The following is a 19,145-nucleotide window of genomic DNA, read 5'->3' on the forward strand; positions in this document are numbered from 1 at the left end:
TCCTAACATTTTTGTAGTTGTTCCAGGACTTCTCGCCCCAGATAAAGCTGCCAATACATTACTTGTTTCTACTCCATCAATAACAGCAGTGTTATCGGTACTAAGCTCCACAGCCAAAACATTGTGTTTCCTTTCTTCTCTCCGTGAAGGTCGATTCGATTTGTCAGCGAAACCGAAACTTAACCCTTTTTATAATTGCAGGAAATGCGAGTGTTTAACACGTGTCAGAATCACCAGGAATGTCCAATAATGAAGAACATTGCAACCCCCCAGAAAACCATATTCACCCATGAAAAATGATCGTCGAATGGCTGGCGGGAGACATCATTTATACTCCCGTTGCATTGTGTGGCGGGGGCTCCATGTCCCCTGAGCAGAACTGGAGGATCGTTTATTTGCAATTCTTTGGAAAGGAGCTTCTTTCGAAATCAATGCGTGCCTGGATGTTCGCGAACGTGCTCCCTTGTGTTGGCTTGTCCCGCACTGGAGGAGCACAAGGCAAGTCTTCACAAGACAAAAACCTCCAGTGCACAGCACTCTGAAAACAATTCTTGGCTGGCGCGTTTTATTTCAAAACAGAAACAGCACCAATTGAACCAGACGCACATCGCCTCCGGAAGGTGAGGAGGAAGCGCCGGGACGCTATGTTGCAGAGCCCTGAGAGGGAACCAGGAGCGCACACTTAGAGGGGGGCGGGGGGCTGCCTTCGCGCTCTGCCCCCAGTCTCTTGCGCGAGTACTAAATCTCACGGAGCCAGCCAGGCGAGGAGCTAGCCTAGGCTGCGCGATTAGTGCTGAGGGTGTGGGCCGCTTGCAGGGGCTTGTACAACACATACTTACCTGGCAGGGGAGATACCTTGATCAAGAAGGAGGTTCACCCAGGGCGAGTCTCAGCCATTACACTCCGGCTGTGCTGACCCCTGCGAATTCCCCAAATGTGGGAATCTCGACTGCATAATTTCTGGTAGTGGGGGACTGCGTTCGCGCTCTCCCCTGATGTGCTTGGTCCAATATCAGATACGGAAGAGTTACGACACCACGAGCTGCGATAGGATCCCAGTTCGAAAGGAATCGATGCCACTGCTGGTTCCCGGTTTCTTTCAGTTAGAGGTCCGGAGAAGCATTTCAAGCTGGTTACACTACTCCTTCCGGACATTCATTCCCTTTTCAAAGTCAGTCGTTTTGCTGTAGTCTGTATTATTTAGGCTGATTATCGAGGATAGCCTTTATTTGGTCATGGGGGCCTCGGTGCTGTATGCTAATTCTAAAGACAGTTTCACCCATTTTCTGATTGCTAGGTTCTGTACCAGTGCAGATATGTCAAACAGTGAATGGCTGAACCTCTATTGTATCCGTGCTCAATGAATGAAATCAGTAATAAATGAATATATGTATAGTTATACGAAAAACAAGTGGTTTATCGACTCATCTTTATTTGCAGATTTAGAGGCAGCTTCGATATTCGTTTTACAAACGGGTTTTTTTTTATATGGGTCACACACATGCCATAGCAACAAAACATCTCTAGAGATGAGGCTATAGATCACCTTTCCATCCTCCAGATTTTCTTCCCAAATCCTACGGCACCAACGGCGACCCCTGCTGGCCGAGAGAGCAAAAGCTTGCAGCACCTGGTATTCCCAGGAAGTCTCCCATCCAAGTACTATTCAGGCCCAACCCTGCTTAGCTTCAAAAACCAGACCAAATCAGGCGCGTTCAGGGTGGTGAGGCCACAAGTGAAAGCAGAGGTGCCTGACTCGCTACTTGAAGCTGTGTGTGGCTGGGGCTCCGTGCCCCCTGAGCAGGACTGAAGGATCGTTCGTGTGCAACTCTTTGGAAAGGAGCTTCTTTCCAAATCGCATTGCGTACCTGGATGTTGGCAAATGTGCTCCCTTGTGTTGGCTTGTCCCACACTGGAGGAGAACAAACAAACTGCATGGAGGAGCACAAGGCAAGTCTTCACAAGACAAAAACCTCCAGTGCACAGCACTCTGAAAACATTTCTGGGCTGTCGCGTGTTTATTTCAGCACATATAGCGCACCAGTCCAACACGTCGGCCGGGCACGTGGCGCCTCCGCCCTCTTGTGGCCTTGCGGCGTCAGAGCAAGAGGCTCCTTCTCGCTGCCTTTCCGCTGTGTTGCAGAGCCCCGAGAGGGAACCTGGAGCGCACACTTTGTGGGGGGCGGGGGACCGCGTTCGCGCTCTGCCCCCGGTCTCTTGCGCGAGTACTAAATCTCACGGCGCCAGCAAGCGGCCAGGAGACAAGTACAATATCGCGGGACAGGGGGCCTTGTCATTGATTGTTACATATGAGACGGGGATTAGGAGGAGACTCCGACTGATTGGTAAAGCGGAACACTAACACCAGAGTGACACCCCCGGCGTCTCTTTTTGAGAGACGCCCTGGGATTTCTTAATGGCCATGGAGGGTCGGGACCTCAGTTTTACGCCTTCCCCGAAGGACAGCGCCTGTTTGTGCAGCAGAGTGTCGCCATCAGGATGCTGGGGCATAAGAAAGCCACAGTGAGCTCCCTACTGGTCCCAGTCACACCTCTTGCAGAAGCAGCAGCAACCTGAGCTTTTCCGGGGGGAATCTCCCATCCGGGTGCCGGCTAGGCTCACACCTGCTGGGCTGCCGTGGGTGAGCCGAGTCAAGAGTCGCAGGGTGAGATCTAGTCACCGGGGAGAAACGATACAAGCGAAGGATTACTCGGCTCCCAGCACTTGAAAAGACCGACAAATGACTCGTTCCCACCTGAGCTGAATGTACCTGCATGTGTCGTGTCCTCTTCTTCCCCCGCCCCGCTGTGTTTGCTGTATTGTCTCTGAAGCCGGCCCCCCCGAGACGAGACGGGCTGTTCCTGTGCCCCAATTAACACTTTACAGGTGCCATTCCCCGGCATTGTGGCCATTGTTGGTGGTCACACGCAATAAGATAAGGTGGAGGAGAGCGGGGCATGCCCAGCGCCAGACATTCAAGGAGGGGGCTGTGCGAGGTGAGGTGAGGTGCGACACGCCGGAGCCCCGACGCTGCTAATGCGGAGCACTTGTTTAACTGGCATTGAAAGGACATGTGCGCACGGAGCGAGCCTTCCCTGCGGCGGAGCGTGGAAACTTTCTCCCCGCGCTGCAAGAGTTGTGTGCGCTGCAGCGGTGCCGAGAGAACAGCACAGAAGGCAGCAGGTTCTGGAGAGCAGGTAAGAGCCGGAGGCGGCGGCGTGCGGGACAAGGTGCTGGCCTAGGCTGCGCGCTTTGTGCTTTCGGTGCGAGCCGCTTGCAGGGGCTTGTACAACTCATACTTACCTGGCAGGGGAGATACCTTGATCAAGAAGGAGGTTCACCCAGGGTGAGGCTCGGCCATTGCACTCCAGCTGCTTGGTGGAGAAAACACACAAGAGAGTTGGCACTCAGAGTGTCGAAGGGTCGATGTATACTAGGGCTCAGTTGAAATAAAACGTCAGGACTTTTCCGACTAGTGTCACACGAAGAGAGTACATCCTTCCCACCCCTCTGCGTCTATCTCAGTAACTCGCTGTGATCGTATAGTGGTCAGTATTTTGTGTTGTGGCCGCAACAACCCCGGTTCGATTCCGGGTCCTGGCAGAATAGGAGGAGTACTGCCTGCCTGGATGGTTGATGAACGACAGAGGCCACTCCGACCTCTTCTCGGTTTTCTTCAATGACTTACTAAGGATCTTCTTCAAATTCGCCCATGCAGGGGAAGCCAGTTACACCAAAGCAAATGCAGGAAAGTGCATTTCAAGCAGAGACCAGGAGGGACTTGTTTACACCGAGAGTGGGCGGAGAATGGAACAATGCGCCAAGCCCTGTTGCTGAAACTGATTCTTGATGAGATTTTCGGCTCACTAAGAGGCTTGTCCCCTCCACCCGCCCATCTCTGTGTACAGTAGAGCCTCCTGTCCAGCCAGCACATGTCCACAGACATTCACAACGGCGACTTATCATAAAACGTTTGCACATATAGTTAAATTATTAGTTGTTTTTACAGGAAGTTAAAAAAAACACTTGAATTACTTATCCAGTCTCTCGAAATAAAGTTATTTTTCAAGCAATGCAACAAACCTCGGGCAATGTGTTTTTTTTTTAATCCAACATTGACAGCCACATCTTAAATCTTGTCAGTCAGCTCTTTTTTCTCTATTTGAATTGTGGCAACACATCGCACGACTTTAAAAGCTAGAAAAACAGGTTTCAATTCACAATAGCTGGCGAGCCTTGTTAGCTGAAAAAAATTTTGAATCCCCGGCGGAACACATTCTGTAAGAATCAGCGCTTTTATAGTAAATTTCACCTTTAAAGGTGGCTTCTCAAAACGCTTTACGGGATAAAAACAACAAGAACAACAATATTGTATTTCATTGCACTTTGAAAACCAAGTAATAACTTAACTACATGTGAAAACGTTTTATGATATATCGCTGTTGTGAATGTCTGTGGAGTGTATCTTATTTGCCTTACGTCCTGGTAATCTTGCTCGCCCTCCCCCCTCTCTCCCTCAATTCAATTCAATTCAAGGTGTTTTATTAGCATGACAGATGGGTACAATCAGTGTTGGGTATTTACTTTGCTTTGCGATTCCACTTTTAAATTGTCCAATGTGCTGCTGTAATACAGTTTAAAATACAGTAAGTCTAAACTGTATCAGCTTTATTTATGGGTTGCAATTTAGAAAAAGTCAAAAACCGCACTCAAAATGCAATTTAGAGCTTTCTGGCAAGAGGAGACACCCAAATTAATAATGTAACATGCCACTGTTTGTGCATGAACAAAGTTATACTACTATTTTCATTAGATACGCTATTAAAAAAAAATATTTTTTTTGAATCCCCGGCGGAACACATTCCATAAGAATCAGCGCTTTTATATATCGCCTTTAAACAGATATATTTAAACACGCGTTTACGATTTAAATCAAAACACGATTCAAATCAATATAAAGGTTTATTTTGTAACGCATAGGTGGCTATTCATTGTTATTAAAAAGACTTAAATTCGATCATGTTGTGATATTTAGAAATATAAATTTGTTTGGTGCGAGTGAGGTTTTATTTAATCTCTGACCAAGGGAAACGTTTCATTTTTTCAAAGAAATCTTTGTTCAAAGAAACAGTCATAGTTCCAATGGGGTTCAATCACAGACCGTGTGACATGGGAGTTAGGAACCTAGCCCCCTGCGCCACCAGCAAGGTCACATGCAGGGTGCTGAAAAAGCACTACAGAAACATTATCAACAAACAATGTACAGCGTGTACTATTCTTGTGTTGCGGTACATGAATATAATTATATCGTTATTAATTTCTTTAGATACGCGATTCCATATTATATTCCCTTTTAATCAAATTCTAAAAGTATGCTTGTTGACTCCGGTATCTCGTTAAAGACTTCGATGCTTAAAATGTTTAGGGAGAAATGGAATACTGGTGTGTATTTTTTCTTTAAAGTACCAAGACCATCCATATACTGTATGTTTGTGTTCCAAAATTAATATCGTTTATGCCCTTCACACCCGTTACAGTATGCTCCTATTATTTTTATGCTCAGCTACTAAGATTTCCCTTCAGTGGTAAAATTCCATATAAATATTCAATACTTAAACGGGCACATTTAATAATAATAATAGCTTACACTTATATAGCGCTTTTCTGGACACTCCACTCAAAGCGCTTTACAGGTAATGGGGACTCCCCTCCACCACCACCAATGTGCAGCATCCACCTGGATGATGCGACGGCAGCCATAGTGCGCCAGAACGCTCACCACACATCAGCTATCAGTGGGGAGGAGAGCAGAGTAATGAAGCCAATTCATAGAGGGGGATTATTAGGAGGCCATGATTAGTAAGGGCCAATTGGAAATTTGGCCAGGACACCGGGGTACACCCCTACTCTTTTCGAGAAGAGCCCTGGGATTTTTAATGACCACAGAGAGTCAGGACCTCGGTTTTACGTCTCATCCGAAGGACGGCGCCTGTTTACAGTATAGTGTCCCCATCACTATACTGGGGCATTAGGACCCACATGGACCACAGGGTGAGCGCCCCCCTGCTGGCCCCACTAACACCTCTTCCAGCAGCAACCTTAGTTTTTCCCAGGAGGTCTCCCATCCAGGTACTGACCAGGCTCACACCTGCTTAGCTTCAGTGGGTTGCCAGTTGTGAGTTGCAGGGTGATATGGCTGCTGGCTTGTAAGACATTTAAGACATTTAAGACATTAAATATACATATACATACTGTATACAGTACAGTTAGCATACGGTAATATGTTCATGTTCCTAAATCAATCTCTTTTATGAGCATGTGAAAGGCATGGTGAATCGATTCTCAAAAATTACTGTACTTTGGATTGGAAACAAATGCGTGATTGCGAAATGTTACTTTTACAAACACGGTCAATGAAAACAATAATAAGGACCAGGGTAATACTTTGAGTTTACAGCTTGTCCAAGGTCATTCATTATTAATACTATTAGTAATAACTTCGTTAAAGACTTTAATGGCTACAGCTCAAACATGAGAGGTTGAGCTTTATTAGCTCCACCTTGGGGAAATTCCGGATACTATTATTTTGCTTGCGGTATTATAGGGGAATTTACGGTAACTCGCGGTATTTACCGGTAACTCGCGGTAGACTGCGTAAAGGGCACCACAAAATAATGCGGTATCGCCCGTGCATTTTGAATGGCTGCATCTGTAAATGATATCTCCCGCCAGCCCTTCAAAGATACTTTTCCATGGGTGAATATGGTTGTCTGGGGAGTTGCGGTGTTGATCACTATTGGACTTCCCCGGTCTCAAGTGTTGTTCTTGGACACGGGCAAAAGACTCGCATTTTCGGCAAATATAAAGAGGGTTAAGGTTTCGGCTTTAGCGGAGGCAGTGTTTACATTGACAATAATAAGAAGAAGATCGTCCCTGGGTGGGCTTGAAACACCAATCTTTCAGTTAACAGTCGAACGTGCTCGCTGATTGCGCCACAGAGACTGATGCGAAAGGCTTTTCTCCATTCGCACCTTCCCGGTCAAAAAATAAACATTGCTTGCATTTTCTTGCCAGTCGGCAATATTCCTTCTGCTCTGATAGCCAAGAATTACATTTCATTTTTCACAAGCTGTATGAATTTCTTGAAAAACAAGTTGTTGCAGAAAGGAAATGCATTCATGCTTTAAACTAAATCAAGCCCTATGCGGTTGTCCAAGATGGTAGTTTCTGCACAAAAAGACAGGAAGAAAGGCACAGCTCGGATGTGGAGCCAGGATCTCCAGTTAATGAGACAGGTACTTAAACCGACTCAGCTACGGTGCCGGCAGAATTCTCCTCTTTTATAGCAGCTTGGACACACCGCTCTGAGCCATCTGCGTTCTCGAAGCCCTGAGTCTGCCGGCTGAGCAAGCTGCCTCCTTTACACGGAACAGGAGCCCTGACCGTAAGAGAAATGAAGAGAAATGGCTTTTATTGGGCACTTTTCATGTCCAATGCGCTTGACATCTCCCAAGGGGGACAGAATTAATTTACGACACTTTTCCTTTCTTTCTTTTTTCTGTACTCTTTGATGAAACAAAACGAGAAATCATGTAAGGGAAAATGTCTTTTTTCATGGAGAAAACATGCACCAGGAAATGTTGTGTTTAGAAGAAGTGAGATAACATGAAAAGTGACCTAATTTACCGGAGCAAATGCTCACCTAGCAAGATCTCCTTTACTACAAGAGAGAAGTAGAGTGAAAGACGTGATCATTTCATGCCGTTGTGGAACAAAACGCTTTTTTCTTGGAATTCTAAATCAATCAAAAAGTGATGATTTTTTAAAACTGATAAAAATGTAGAAAACACATTTCTCACTTAGAAATTTTAGATGGGGGTGGGGTATTACTAGTAGCGGCGCTGAACTCACCATGGTGCAATTCATTTACATGACGGGTTAGTTGTTTAATGGATAACGCATCTGATTTCGGTTTATTACAGGCTTCAGACACTTTGTCATACAAAGTGACCAAACACTCCCTAACTTTCAGGTTTGCTTGAACCTGTAACAAAGAAGCAGTCTGAAACTTCCATTCTCTGTTGTCACTGTCTCTAAAGCCAGACATGATGTTTCACAGATGTGCAGTGTGCCTTTTCTCTTGTCGTGTTCAAGATGATCTGCTGCATAAGCTCCTATCTGGGTGTTCTATACTGCACTGTTATTTCATTCAGATTACCTATGTGGTGTAATTTTTAAATTTTCAGATTTTCAGGCACCTGCAAACACACCAGCTGACCTCAATGTGATTTGAACACGCAACCTTCTGATCTGTAGTCAGACGCGCTACCGTTGCACCACGAGGTCACTCATGACAAGTCCTTTTAATTCCCCCAAAGAGAATAACAGTAATGCTAGAATAACTAGTATTAAAACTAATACTACTACTGTTAATTCTCTAACAGTAACACTATAATTATAAATAATATTTACATGAATATGAACATTAAAACTAAAACTGTCTAAAATCAGTAGCGCTATCATCATTAATACTCACATGAACACTAGCATTAAAACAACCAGTTGTACTCTCATTAATATTAATATGAATACACTAGTATTAGTATTTGTTGCTACCCATGACGTTACATCGCTCTTTGTGATGAACACGATACACCTAGACGCACACAGTGATGTGGCGCCTGTCCCCGTGTAACCATACTTATGATTTATAAACACGGGAAAAAATACATGTAAACTGTTACTTACATACATTTATCAACTTGGAATATATTTTTTTAGCTCTAGGATACAGTTACCTAAATAATAATAAGAATAATCATTGTTTAATTTCGGTTTGAACATTTTTTACACTAAACGCACTGTGGTAATTGATCGATACAGTCTTTATTGACTGTTTTCTAGATATTTAAAACAGGATCAAAAACAGAAAAAGAACCAGTACTCACCAATCGGTGAAGTTAATCGTTTTTCAATTGAATTAATTGGTTTTCGATAGATAAGTGATCAATAACTCTCCTCCGTGCGCGCCCTGCGCCTCCCGCGGTCTTGCTCTCTGATCCAGGTGCTCAGGCTGGTGTCTGTGACATCACAGCGCTCTTTCTAACAGAGCAGAGCGAGTCTCCGCTGGAGGAGACTCCTGTCCGGAGCCCGGGGGTTCTTTTCTTACAGATATAACATCCCCCCCAAAAAAGAACACACCAGGCTGTGAAGAGAAGCGAATCATAACAGTTGTAAAAGGAGAGCGACAAACCAAGGAATGAAATTCATTAAACAGGAAAAAAAATAGTTTACTTCGCAGATTAATGTGTTACAAGGCGTACCCGTGTGGAGCAGTAGAGAACGAGCACAAGTCCCTGTAATAAGTGCTTTTAAATGTTTTAAATGAATCATCAGAGTATAGAAGCCAGGAGGATCAGGAACCTGATCCTGGAGGTTAAAATGTGTATCCTGGTTTTATTTCCAGCCTGCTCTTAGTTCCATGGGTAGTCTGATTATTTAAATTAAATGTATAACTGTTACAATAATTCATCTAATTGTAAAATTTATAAGACTGTGAGACACCTGTGAGAGACATATGAGAGCTGGTGATTCCCTGGGCTGGTGTGGAATCACACACAGACAGGTCTTCTTCTGTGTGATCTTAGTCCCACTGCTGAGAGCTACAGACTGGTCAACTGGTCACTACTGTAGACACGGCCATTGGCCCATCGGCTACTAATAATCAATATACAGTGTACTGACCAGAGTGTCACTACTTGTGTTTATTACATTAAAAGATAATTCCACACTCACGTGTGTTAGAAAACATTTATAAAACATGTTTGGAGATTGACATACAGTAAAGAAAATAATACTGAAGGGCTTGAGGTCCTGGAAAGAGTTAATAGAAGCTTCTTGCTTCTGACCTGGAACAGAGTCCACAGCTAACAGATCAGTGAGTCTTGAGCCCAGTTCACAGAGAGGAGACCCAGGAGCTCTTCTCTGTCTCTAAGTGGCTGTGAGGAAGGAGAAAATGGGGAGATATGACCTGAATCCAGGCTGTTCTGTCTGATATTATTCATGTAGCAGCACTGATTGTCTGAATGCCCTCTGGTTCTGGATTGACGGATAAAAAGAAGTATGGAGCTTCTGTCCGATTGTCTCTGAGCTGTGAATCTGACTAAGAAGAGAATAATGATTTTTTATTCTGCCTCTGATAATTTTTCTCTTTGCCAAGTGGTGTTACATCCCCTTCAGAAACTCTGCACAGACTGTCAGAGTGAGAGAAAAGTAGAGAGATGGACAGATAAGAGCACACACAGCGAGGGAGACATACGTCTTGATTTACTTTGAAACAAGTGTTCATTTCCTTTGTGGAACAAGTTGTTTCTGAACTTCAAGAAATTCATACAACTTCTGAAAGATAAAATATAAGTCTTGCTAATCAGGACAGAAGAAATACCGCAAGAAAATGTCAGTGATTTTTCTCCTTTTAACGAAAAACAACGGCAGTGCATCTCCGTCATCTTAATTTAGCTTAATACAAGTATTCACTTCCTTTTCTGTGGCTTACAGACTGCAAAAGATGAAATAAAGTTATTGGTTATTCATGGTCAGTGCAGAAGAAATACTGCCGGCTGGCAGGAAAATGTCAGTATTTTATAATTCTTTAACTACAAACGTGTGAATGGCAAAAAGCAACGGGAGTGTGTCTCTGTGGAGCTGGTAAATGAAGGGCTGGTGGTTCAAACCCACTAAGGGACGAGCTTCAGACTGTTCCGCTGTAACCATAATCTCTGCTAAAACTTGATGGGATTTCTTCGCAAGCCCTCTTGAAATTTGCAGGAAATATGTATTTTACTCATGTGGAACTACAAGTTAACAATTAAGTACCTGTCAATGTCCAAGAAAACCATTTTCACATGTGGAATTTTATCTTCAACTGGCTGTCAGGAGAATTCATTTATACACCCGTTGTATCCTTAGCAAAAATATTTTAAAATTAGAACACAGATTTGTTGGAGAACTTGACAATCCTTGACAATCATTATTAAATGAGCATTATACAAATGTGCGTTGATATTTTGTATATGTACCTTAATTGTAATAAAATTAAACATAATTGCTTTGATATGGATGTTCATTTGAAGGATTTGTTAATGTTAATGTTAATGTTTGGGGTCAGAGCGCAGGGTCTGCCATTGTACGGCGCCCCTGGAGCAGTTGGGGTTAAGGGAACTATCAAGGATCTCTGAACAACCAAAGATACATTTGGGCATCTGCTATTGGTCAAGATTAAAGAGTACTGTAAGTGTGAAGCTTGCACACACACGAGAGAAAAATCAGTTTTAATGTACTTCATTAAACTGATGGTGTGCTTATCAATCGTGCATAAAATGTACATAGCTAAGGATGGTTTCAATCAGTCAATCTCTGTGTTACAGGCCCAGCACGGTTCCGCTGCGCCACTCTGCTAACAGATGTCTTTGTGTGATTCAACACAACTACTCTATCTTTGCTTTCTAAAAGTGTGCCCGAGATGGAAAAGTCTAAACGGTAAACGCAGACGTCACTTTGAGCTCTTGGTCTTTTATAGTACAAATCATCACACGCTGCTCTACATGGGCGTGTCTTCAAGATCGTTGTGAACCAAACCTTCTGCCAAACTGAATCTTTTGTCGTTAATTCCCAAATCTTCAATGAGAATCAGTGAAACGAAAACCAAGCCCATGTACACACTCGCGTCCTAGTGTGAAAGAAAAATGATGTAAGCATTTGAGAAATAACGAGAGTAGTCTGAACATCTCCAGCCTGTCAACTGCTATACACAGAGATCGCTCCCTCTACACCCAGTTTATAACGCTGAAAAATGATTCAGGAAGCACAGCAAAGTTCTAAAACCAGTGAATGCATCTGCATACATAAAATGTCAATTTTTCAAAAGTAAAATCTTCAGCTTTGAAAGATTGTCATATATATATATTCGTTTTTCTCTTTTTTACATAACACGCTTTCGAGAAACAAACTGTCTTGTAATGAAGACTGCATTAGAAAATGTGTATCTAGCTTTGTTCAATTAAAATCAGCACATCCCAGTGGACAAAAGATGTAGAATATACGACTATTAAACGCATACTTTAGACGTATAAATGTGCTCCGTAACTGGTCTAGAATGAAATTCTAATATACGTATATCGTTATACGTCAATTAGACATCTATGATTATATGTTTATTATACATAAATGGTTGGAGTTCTATTATACGGATACATTTAGAGGACTAATATACATATATAGTTAAAGGTCTATTATACATCAAATACATATTTTATAGGTGTATAAACTAGTAAATAAAGCCAATGATTTGTTTTAGAAAAATATGTAGTTCAAATTATACATTATATACAATATTGTAATCAACAAATGGCTAATCATCATAAAAACACAACTAGTAAACTTCAGTTACAAATTCTAGTAACATGGCAATATATATAGTAATGACAAACAAACTAATTACATGATCCCGCTAATATTTAACTCAAAACCACATTTCGATTCAAATATAAATTTTAACATTTACAACTTCTATATTTCCACCAAAATATAATTAATGTAGCACAAACGCTACTTTCTAAAAAAGACAGAATGAAACTTTGTTTTGTGTTTCATGGTGATCCTCCTCTCGATACTAATGAAATGTTTAATATGATCCCTCAAGAAACAAAAAGGAGTCAATTTCCGCCTGGAATGATTGATGCCCCATCAAACAGTTTGTAATATCCCCGGAAGTTTATACAGTAGAATCCTGGTTCGTGGCTTAAATTCAAGGTAAACAAGACTAAGGAAACGAGTTGGAAACTTGATGTCGAACTGGGATTTAAATCACCCGGAACATTTCACTACATTGGGCAGTATGTGCTAGGGAGCATTGCTTGACATCCCTTCGATAGCTCAGTTGGTAGACCGGAGGACCGTAGTGGAGTCAGTAGGGAATCCTTAGGTCGCTGGTTCGATTCTGGCTTGAAGGAAGGTGCTTTTTGTGTACTTTAATCAAAGAGTTAAAATAGCGAATCTTTTTCACTCAGACATTGATCAAAAGCTCAATAAACGACGAAGTAGAGGCTCCTGTTCCAAAGTCTGCCCACGTCTGATTGTCTTGTTTTGGCCAATATCTGATCTTTTGAATTAAGGGAATACTCTGTTTGCTTTGTAATTAAAAAAAAACATACAGTACAAATGTCAATTTCATTTTGGTTTCAAGATCGCAATTTAGTGTGAAACATAAAAGCCAGCTGGATAAGCTTTATTAATTTCCCTCACGGGATCAATGAAGTATCTATCTATAAATCTCTTATACGTTATTTACAGTGGCCTTTCAACTAATAGCACGTGCAGGGATCAAACCCTAGCTGTTGGTACACTATGAGTTGCGTAAGGCTCTGTAACGCGCAGATGAGAAACTAACCTCTGCTTCTTCATTATATAAACAGTGAGCCATATATGCGAGCTTACTGCCTCCTACGGGCTCTGTATTTGTTAGCGATACAAGACCGGCTGTGGAGAAATGAAGTGAGGAGGGTGTGTACATTAAAAGGCTCATAGCGTCCCTGGAAGGGCTCAAACCACCACCCTTTTGGTTAACAACCGAACCACAAAGACGCATGTACAGCTTAACACTTCTCGGTCTCAGTGAAAGTGATACACTCCGTAAAATTTCCAGAGATTCATTTATTTTAAAAGGAAAATCACCAACAGCGGCCGAGATCTACTGGAGTTTTTTCATTCTATACTGCGATTTCTGAAGGGTACCCTGTGAAAATACAAGTTTTGACGAGACGGGATGGACATATAAGGTCAAAAGGCTTGGGGAATTGAACTTTAAGGTGAAGACTGCGGGTTCAGTAGCAGCAAAACCTGATCAGTATCAGTTGACTCCGATATACTTTGAAAATAAACTTCGGGATTTAGAGTCAGACGTGCTACCGTTGCACCATGGGGTACTCAATTTAAAAAAAAAAATAGAAAAAACAATCAGTGTTCCTGGATCTGTAATTGAGAACAACACCTGCACAAGAGCTGCGCAGGAAGAATAAAATGTGGTCTGGGAAGAAGAGACTCTCTTCGGAAGAGCTGCGCTCTTCACAGGAGATTTTTTTTTTGTGAAGCTGATTTGTCTCCTTTGGGGAATTCAAAGGCACGGACAGCCGCGACTTCGTGGCGCAACAGTAGCACGTCTGATTCCAGATCAAAAGGCTGCGTGTTCAAATCACGTCGAGGTCAGCTGTTACTTTTTCAGGTTCTGGTGGTCCTGAACACGGAATTCACACCATGCAGTTGAGTTCTATCTATATATACACCACATAGATAATCTGAACAAAATCGAGCAGTACAGGACACGCAGTGTGAAGCTCACACAGGCTTACAGTCTCCAGTATTGGAGGAAAAAAATAACTTAGTTTTTTTTAAGAGAAAAGGCACAGTTCACATCTGCTTAACATCACGTCCAACTTTAGAGACAGCTACATCAGATAATGGAATCACGGAAGTTTCAGATAACTTTTTTTTAATACAGGTTCAAGCAAACCTGAAAGTTAATGAGTTTCCGGACACTTTTGTTTTATTAAAAAGTGTCTGAAGCCTGAAAATGTAATTTGAAAAAAAAACCGCTATTGGACATTAGCAGGTGCTTTTTGTAACGATTTGCTATTTCATGCTGGAAAACAAAGGAAACAGACCCAACGTTTGCTTTCAGGTGCAGTTCATTACATTGTAACGCAACGGGGGCTCAGGCGGGCGCCCTTGCCGCATTAGGTCGGCCCCTGCACCGTCCGGGGCTCGAACCCGGGACTTCCGCGTCTCTCTGCAGCGACCTAGCCCCGTGAGCCAAAGAGAGATCTCTTCACAGCCCAGTAGCTGTGGTCCTGCTATCACAGGGAAGGGCGGTGACGTCACCCGCTCTGGTACGCCGGCTCTTACACAGTGCCTGTCGGCCGTAAGCATTACACTCTCCCCCGCTTAAATCGCCGTCCCCGGCGAAGGGCTATCCCGCCCCGCTTCTGACACCAATGTAACGCAACGGGGGCTCAGGCGGGCGCCCTTGCCGCATCAGGTCGGCCCCTGCACCGTCCGGGGCTCGAACCCGGGACTTCCGCGTCTCTCTGCAGCGACCTAGCCCCGTGAGCTAAAGAGAGATCTCTCTTCACAGCCCAGTAGCTGTGGTCCTGCTATCACAGGGAAGGGCGGTGACGTCACCCGCTCTGGTACGCCGGCTCTTACACAGTGCCTGTCGGCCGTAAGCGTTACAACATAATATACATCTATTACTGAGGAGCTTGAATAAAATTTACACGAGCCAGGTAGAAGTCGAAGCTACAATCTTATGATCCGAAATCAGACGCGTTGTTTATTAAACCGCTAGCATTTCACATAACCTGAATTCCCCCATAGTGTGCTCAGCGCCGTTACTAGTAATGCACAGCTCCGTCTAAAATTTCAAAGTGAAAAACGTGTTTTCTGATTTTTTTATGAGTTTTAAAATATAATCTCTTTAAATCAGACAAGGGGTTTATGTTTCGCACTGAAATTCCGATTGACTGAGAATTCAAAGAAAGACTGTTTTCTTCCACAACACCGTATAATTATCACATCCACCAGACTCTCCAACCTCTTCAGACCTTGCTGGTTGAGCAATTGCTCCGATAAATTAGGTCACGTATCATGTTAAATCATTTCTTCTCAACACAACATTTCCTGGTGCACGTTTTCTCTATGAAAAAAAAGATTTTTTTCCCTTGCACGATTTCTCGTTTTTTTATCAAAGCGTACAGAAATAAAAAAGAAGAAGAAATAGTGTCGCAAAAGAACTCTATCGCCCTTGGGAGATGTCAAACGCATTGGACATGAAAATGCCAGATAAAAGCCAGTTCTCTTCGTTTCTCAGTGTCGGGGCTGCTATGTAAAAGAGGCAATTTGCTCTGAGAGCAGGTTCAGCGCTTTCTGAACGCAGATGTCTCAGAGCGGTGTGTCCAAGTGGCTGTAAACGGTGATGGTTGCCCTGTCACCGTAGCCTAGTTGGTTAAAGCGCTTTTCTATCAAACAAAAGAACCGAGATTCAAATCCCAGCCGTCTCTTTCTTCCTATCTTGTAGTACAGAACGTATCATTTCGGGCAATCACAAAGGGCTTGATTTCGTTAAATACATGTGTTCATTTCCTTTCTGGAAAACTTGTTTTTGATTAAATTCACACAGCTTGCGAAAAATGAAATTCAATTCTTGGTTATCAGTGCAGAAGAAATATTACCGTCTGGCAAAATAAACGGTAAGAGATTTTTTTTAAACCTAAAACTTGTGATTCGAGAAAAGACCCAACTAGTCAGTCTCTGTGGCGCAATCGGTTTGCGCGTTCGGCTGTTAACCGAAAGGTTGGTGGTTCGAGTCCACCCAGGGACGGGGTTCTTTTGCGATGTAAACGTTGTTGTCAGTCGATGGGATTTCTCAGCGAAACCATAACCATTTTAATATTTGCAGGAAATGCGAGTGTTTAACACGTGTCAGGGTCACCGGGAAATGTCCAATAATGCCCAACATTGCAATTCCCCAGAAAACCATATTCACCCCAAAAATATTATCGTTGAATCTTCATTTATACTCCAGTTAAATCCTCTGCTGAAATATTTTAAAAATACAATGCAGGTTTGTTTGAGAACTTGACAAGCATTGTTAAGATGGCACTGTGCAGTTGGATTTTGATATTTTGACATATTTACCTTAATTTTAAACATAAATACTATACAGTCTATTGTAATTTTAAAATATGTTAGCTGAGGATGCAAAGGGGTGAAAGGGAAAGGTCAGAGGGTATAGTAAAAACGAGGTTAGGATTAGTGGAGGTGGTAGGGGTGTTGATGGTTTTTCTCTGTAGAGGATGATTGAGGTTTTTATCCTTCTCTGAAGTGAGAAATTGGAAGAGTTGGGAGTTGAGGGATCTGATGAGGTTAGTTATAAAAGGAAGTTGATGTGGAGCTGTTAGCCGTAAAACGTCCTAACGTCTTTGATGTTGTCATCAAAGATACACTGCAGTAAGCAAATATAAAGAAAATTATCTTTGCTTACTGCCCTGTCTTTCTCACACCTGAAGAAGGCTCTACGGCCAACACGTTATGTTTCCTTTCTTCTCTTTTCAGCATGGAATAATCCTTTACTTGTTCCTTTGCAGCCTACGCATGCTGACACAGCTACTCACCTGATATATAACATTCCTATAATCGCAACTATGAACGTCCACTGTGGGTATTTTTTCCATTATTATTTATTTTGGCATTGAAGCATATTTTATGTAATACCGAAGTGTCATAATCACTGAAAAACATATTTTTTTCATTTAGAAAGAATTAAAAAAATATAAATCACTATGAATTACATTTAACCTGTTCTGATCTAGGTTTTCTATATACTTTAACATGCCATGTTCAGAATGTCACAACACAGAAATGCAACAGTGAAGTTTTGTAATTACAAATGTTCGTGATGAGTGATGTTGTCTCTCTTACCTTAGTGTCAGCATACTAAGATGTTCTGGTAACAAGGAAGGAGGGAATAAGTAATTCAGCAGAAGGGGTGCTATTTTGTTGACTATAAATCCTCACATGCCATGTTCAGAGGGTCATATTAAAAAAATGGTACAGTAAATTTTCTTATACTTCATGATTTTCATAATTTGTTACATTGTGTCTCACACCTTTGTGTCAGAATTCTGAGATGTTTTTTTCTAAACAGGGGCCATAGCAATACAACAGAAAGAGCAATTAGCTTTTCCCTATGAATTCTCTCATGCCATATTCAGAGGGTCATATTTTAAAAATAGTACGGCAACATTTCCTGAAGTTCAGGATTTTGAGAGTCTGTTACACTGTGTCTAAGACCTCATTGGCAGAATTGTGAGACGATTTTATAATCAGGAGGGAGGGTCATAGCAATAAGCAGAAAGTGTCATCACCCTTTGCTCATCCTCCGTTAACCATATATTCTCATATGCCATGTTCTAAATGTCCCATTGTAAACTGCTATAATAATATTTCTTGCAAAATGCAAGATTTTGAGACTTTGAGAATTCACGTTTTGCCTTTGTCTTATTTACTTGTTGTCTAACATGCCAGTTTGTGTTATTGTGAGTTTTGAAAATTGGTTTTCGATTTTCTGAAATATGTTTCATACAAAAATGCAATTTGGATAATCATTACTTACATATTCCCCTTTACTGAGGATATGTGCAGTAATCCACTCGGATTAGTATTTTTAAAAATGACTAAAGAGAGGCATCTACAGGCGAAAGGCAGCATAACATCACAGCAGCAGCACTTAAGGTGGAACAAAAAACGCGAAAAGAAGCTGGCGAATAAGCAGCCAACTTCAGCCTCGTTAATGCAATAGGATTGGGTGAGGTAGAAAAATATTTCTTCCTCTGAATCCTAACATTTTTGTAGGTGTTCTAGGACTTCTCGCCTCAGATAAAGCTGCCAATACATCACTTATTTCTACTCCATCAATATCAGCAGTGTTATCGGTACTGAGCCCTAAGTGTAGGTCCTGTCATAATATAAAAACTTGTATGTATCGACTGCATTCACCTGAAAAAATCTGATAAAATTGAAAAATACATCGGAAACAAATTTGCGTGTTTTTTTCAGATCCAGAAGAGCATCATCATGAGACTCAAAACAGACCTGTTTTTAATTCTTTCCAGGAGAAAAGATTATTCAGATGCAAACATGGGTCCAAAATCAATGTACTCACCTATCGGTGTTGCTTCTTCAAATCCTTCAACTGAACGTCAATATTGAGGGATGATATCATACAAATTTTGGTTTTCTTTTAAAGCAAATTTTATTAAAATATGAGCCTCTATTATAGTTGTCTTGGATGTTTCGCAAGGTATAATAGACCCCCTTGTGCCCTCCGCTAAAATATTATAAAATACAACAATCTTTATATATATATAGAACAGCATTTATGGTTACATGTATATTAAAATTAAGATAAATATACAAAAGTATTAAAATACAAATGTACAGTCCTAACATAATCATGCTGTCCAACTGTCTTTTTTGCTTTTCAAGTTCTCGAACAAATCTGTGTTGTAATTTTAAATATTTTAACTAAGGGT

General features: G+C 41.9%; 4 non-coding genes and 1 pseudogene across 4 annotated transcripts; 3 read left to right on the forward strand and 2 right to left on the reverse strand.

The window, feature by feature from the left end:
* The first annotated feature begins 831 nt into the window (after positions 1–831).
* On the forward strand, positions 832–995 carry LOC138243513 (U1 spliceosomal RNA). Its single transcript, XR_011192168.1, has one exon. It is a non-coding gene; the product is annotated as a U1 spliceosomal RNA (small nuclear RNA).
* A 623-nt stretch (positions 996–1,618) lies between these two features.
* LOC138219007 (5S ribosomal RNA) lies at positions 1,619–1,737 on the reverse strand (annotated as a pseudogene).
* Positions 1,738–8,274: 6,537 nt separating this feature from the next.
* Positions 8,275–8,346, reverse strand: trnac-aca (transfer RNA cysteine (anticodon ACA)). Its single transcript has one exon. It is a non-coding gene; the product is annotated as a tRNA-Cys (tRNA).
* A 4,576-nt stretch (positions 8,347–12,922) lies between these two features.
* Positions 12,923–13,010, forward strand: trnay-gua (transfer RNA tyrosine (anticodon GUA)). Its single transcript is given in 2 exon segments — positions 12,923–12,959; positions 12,975–13,010. It is a non-coding gene; the product is annotated as a tRNA-Tyr (tRNA).
* Positions 13,011–16,358: 3,348 nt separating this feature from the next.
* Positions 16,359–16,432, forward strand: trnan-guu (transfer RNA asparagine (anticodon GUU)). The gene has a single exon. It is a non-coding gene; the product is annotated as a tRNA-Asn (tRNA).
* The last annotated feature ends 2,713 nt before the right edge of the window (positions 16,433–19,145 follow it).

This window comes from Lepisosteus oculatus, chromosome 14 (genome assembly GCF_040954835.1).
Source record: "Lepisosteus oculatus isolate fLepOcu1 chromosome 14, fLepOcu1.hap2, whole genome shotgun sequence".
NCBI lineage: Eukaryota > Metazoa > Chordata > Actinopteri > Semionotiformes > Lepisosteidae > Lepisosteus > Lepisosteus oculatus.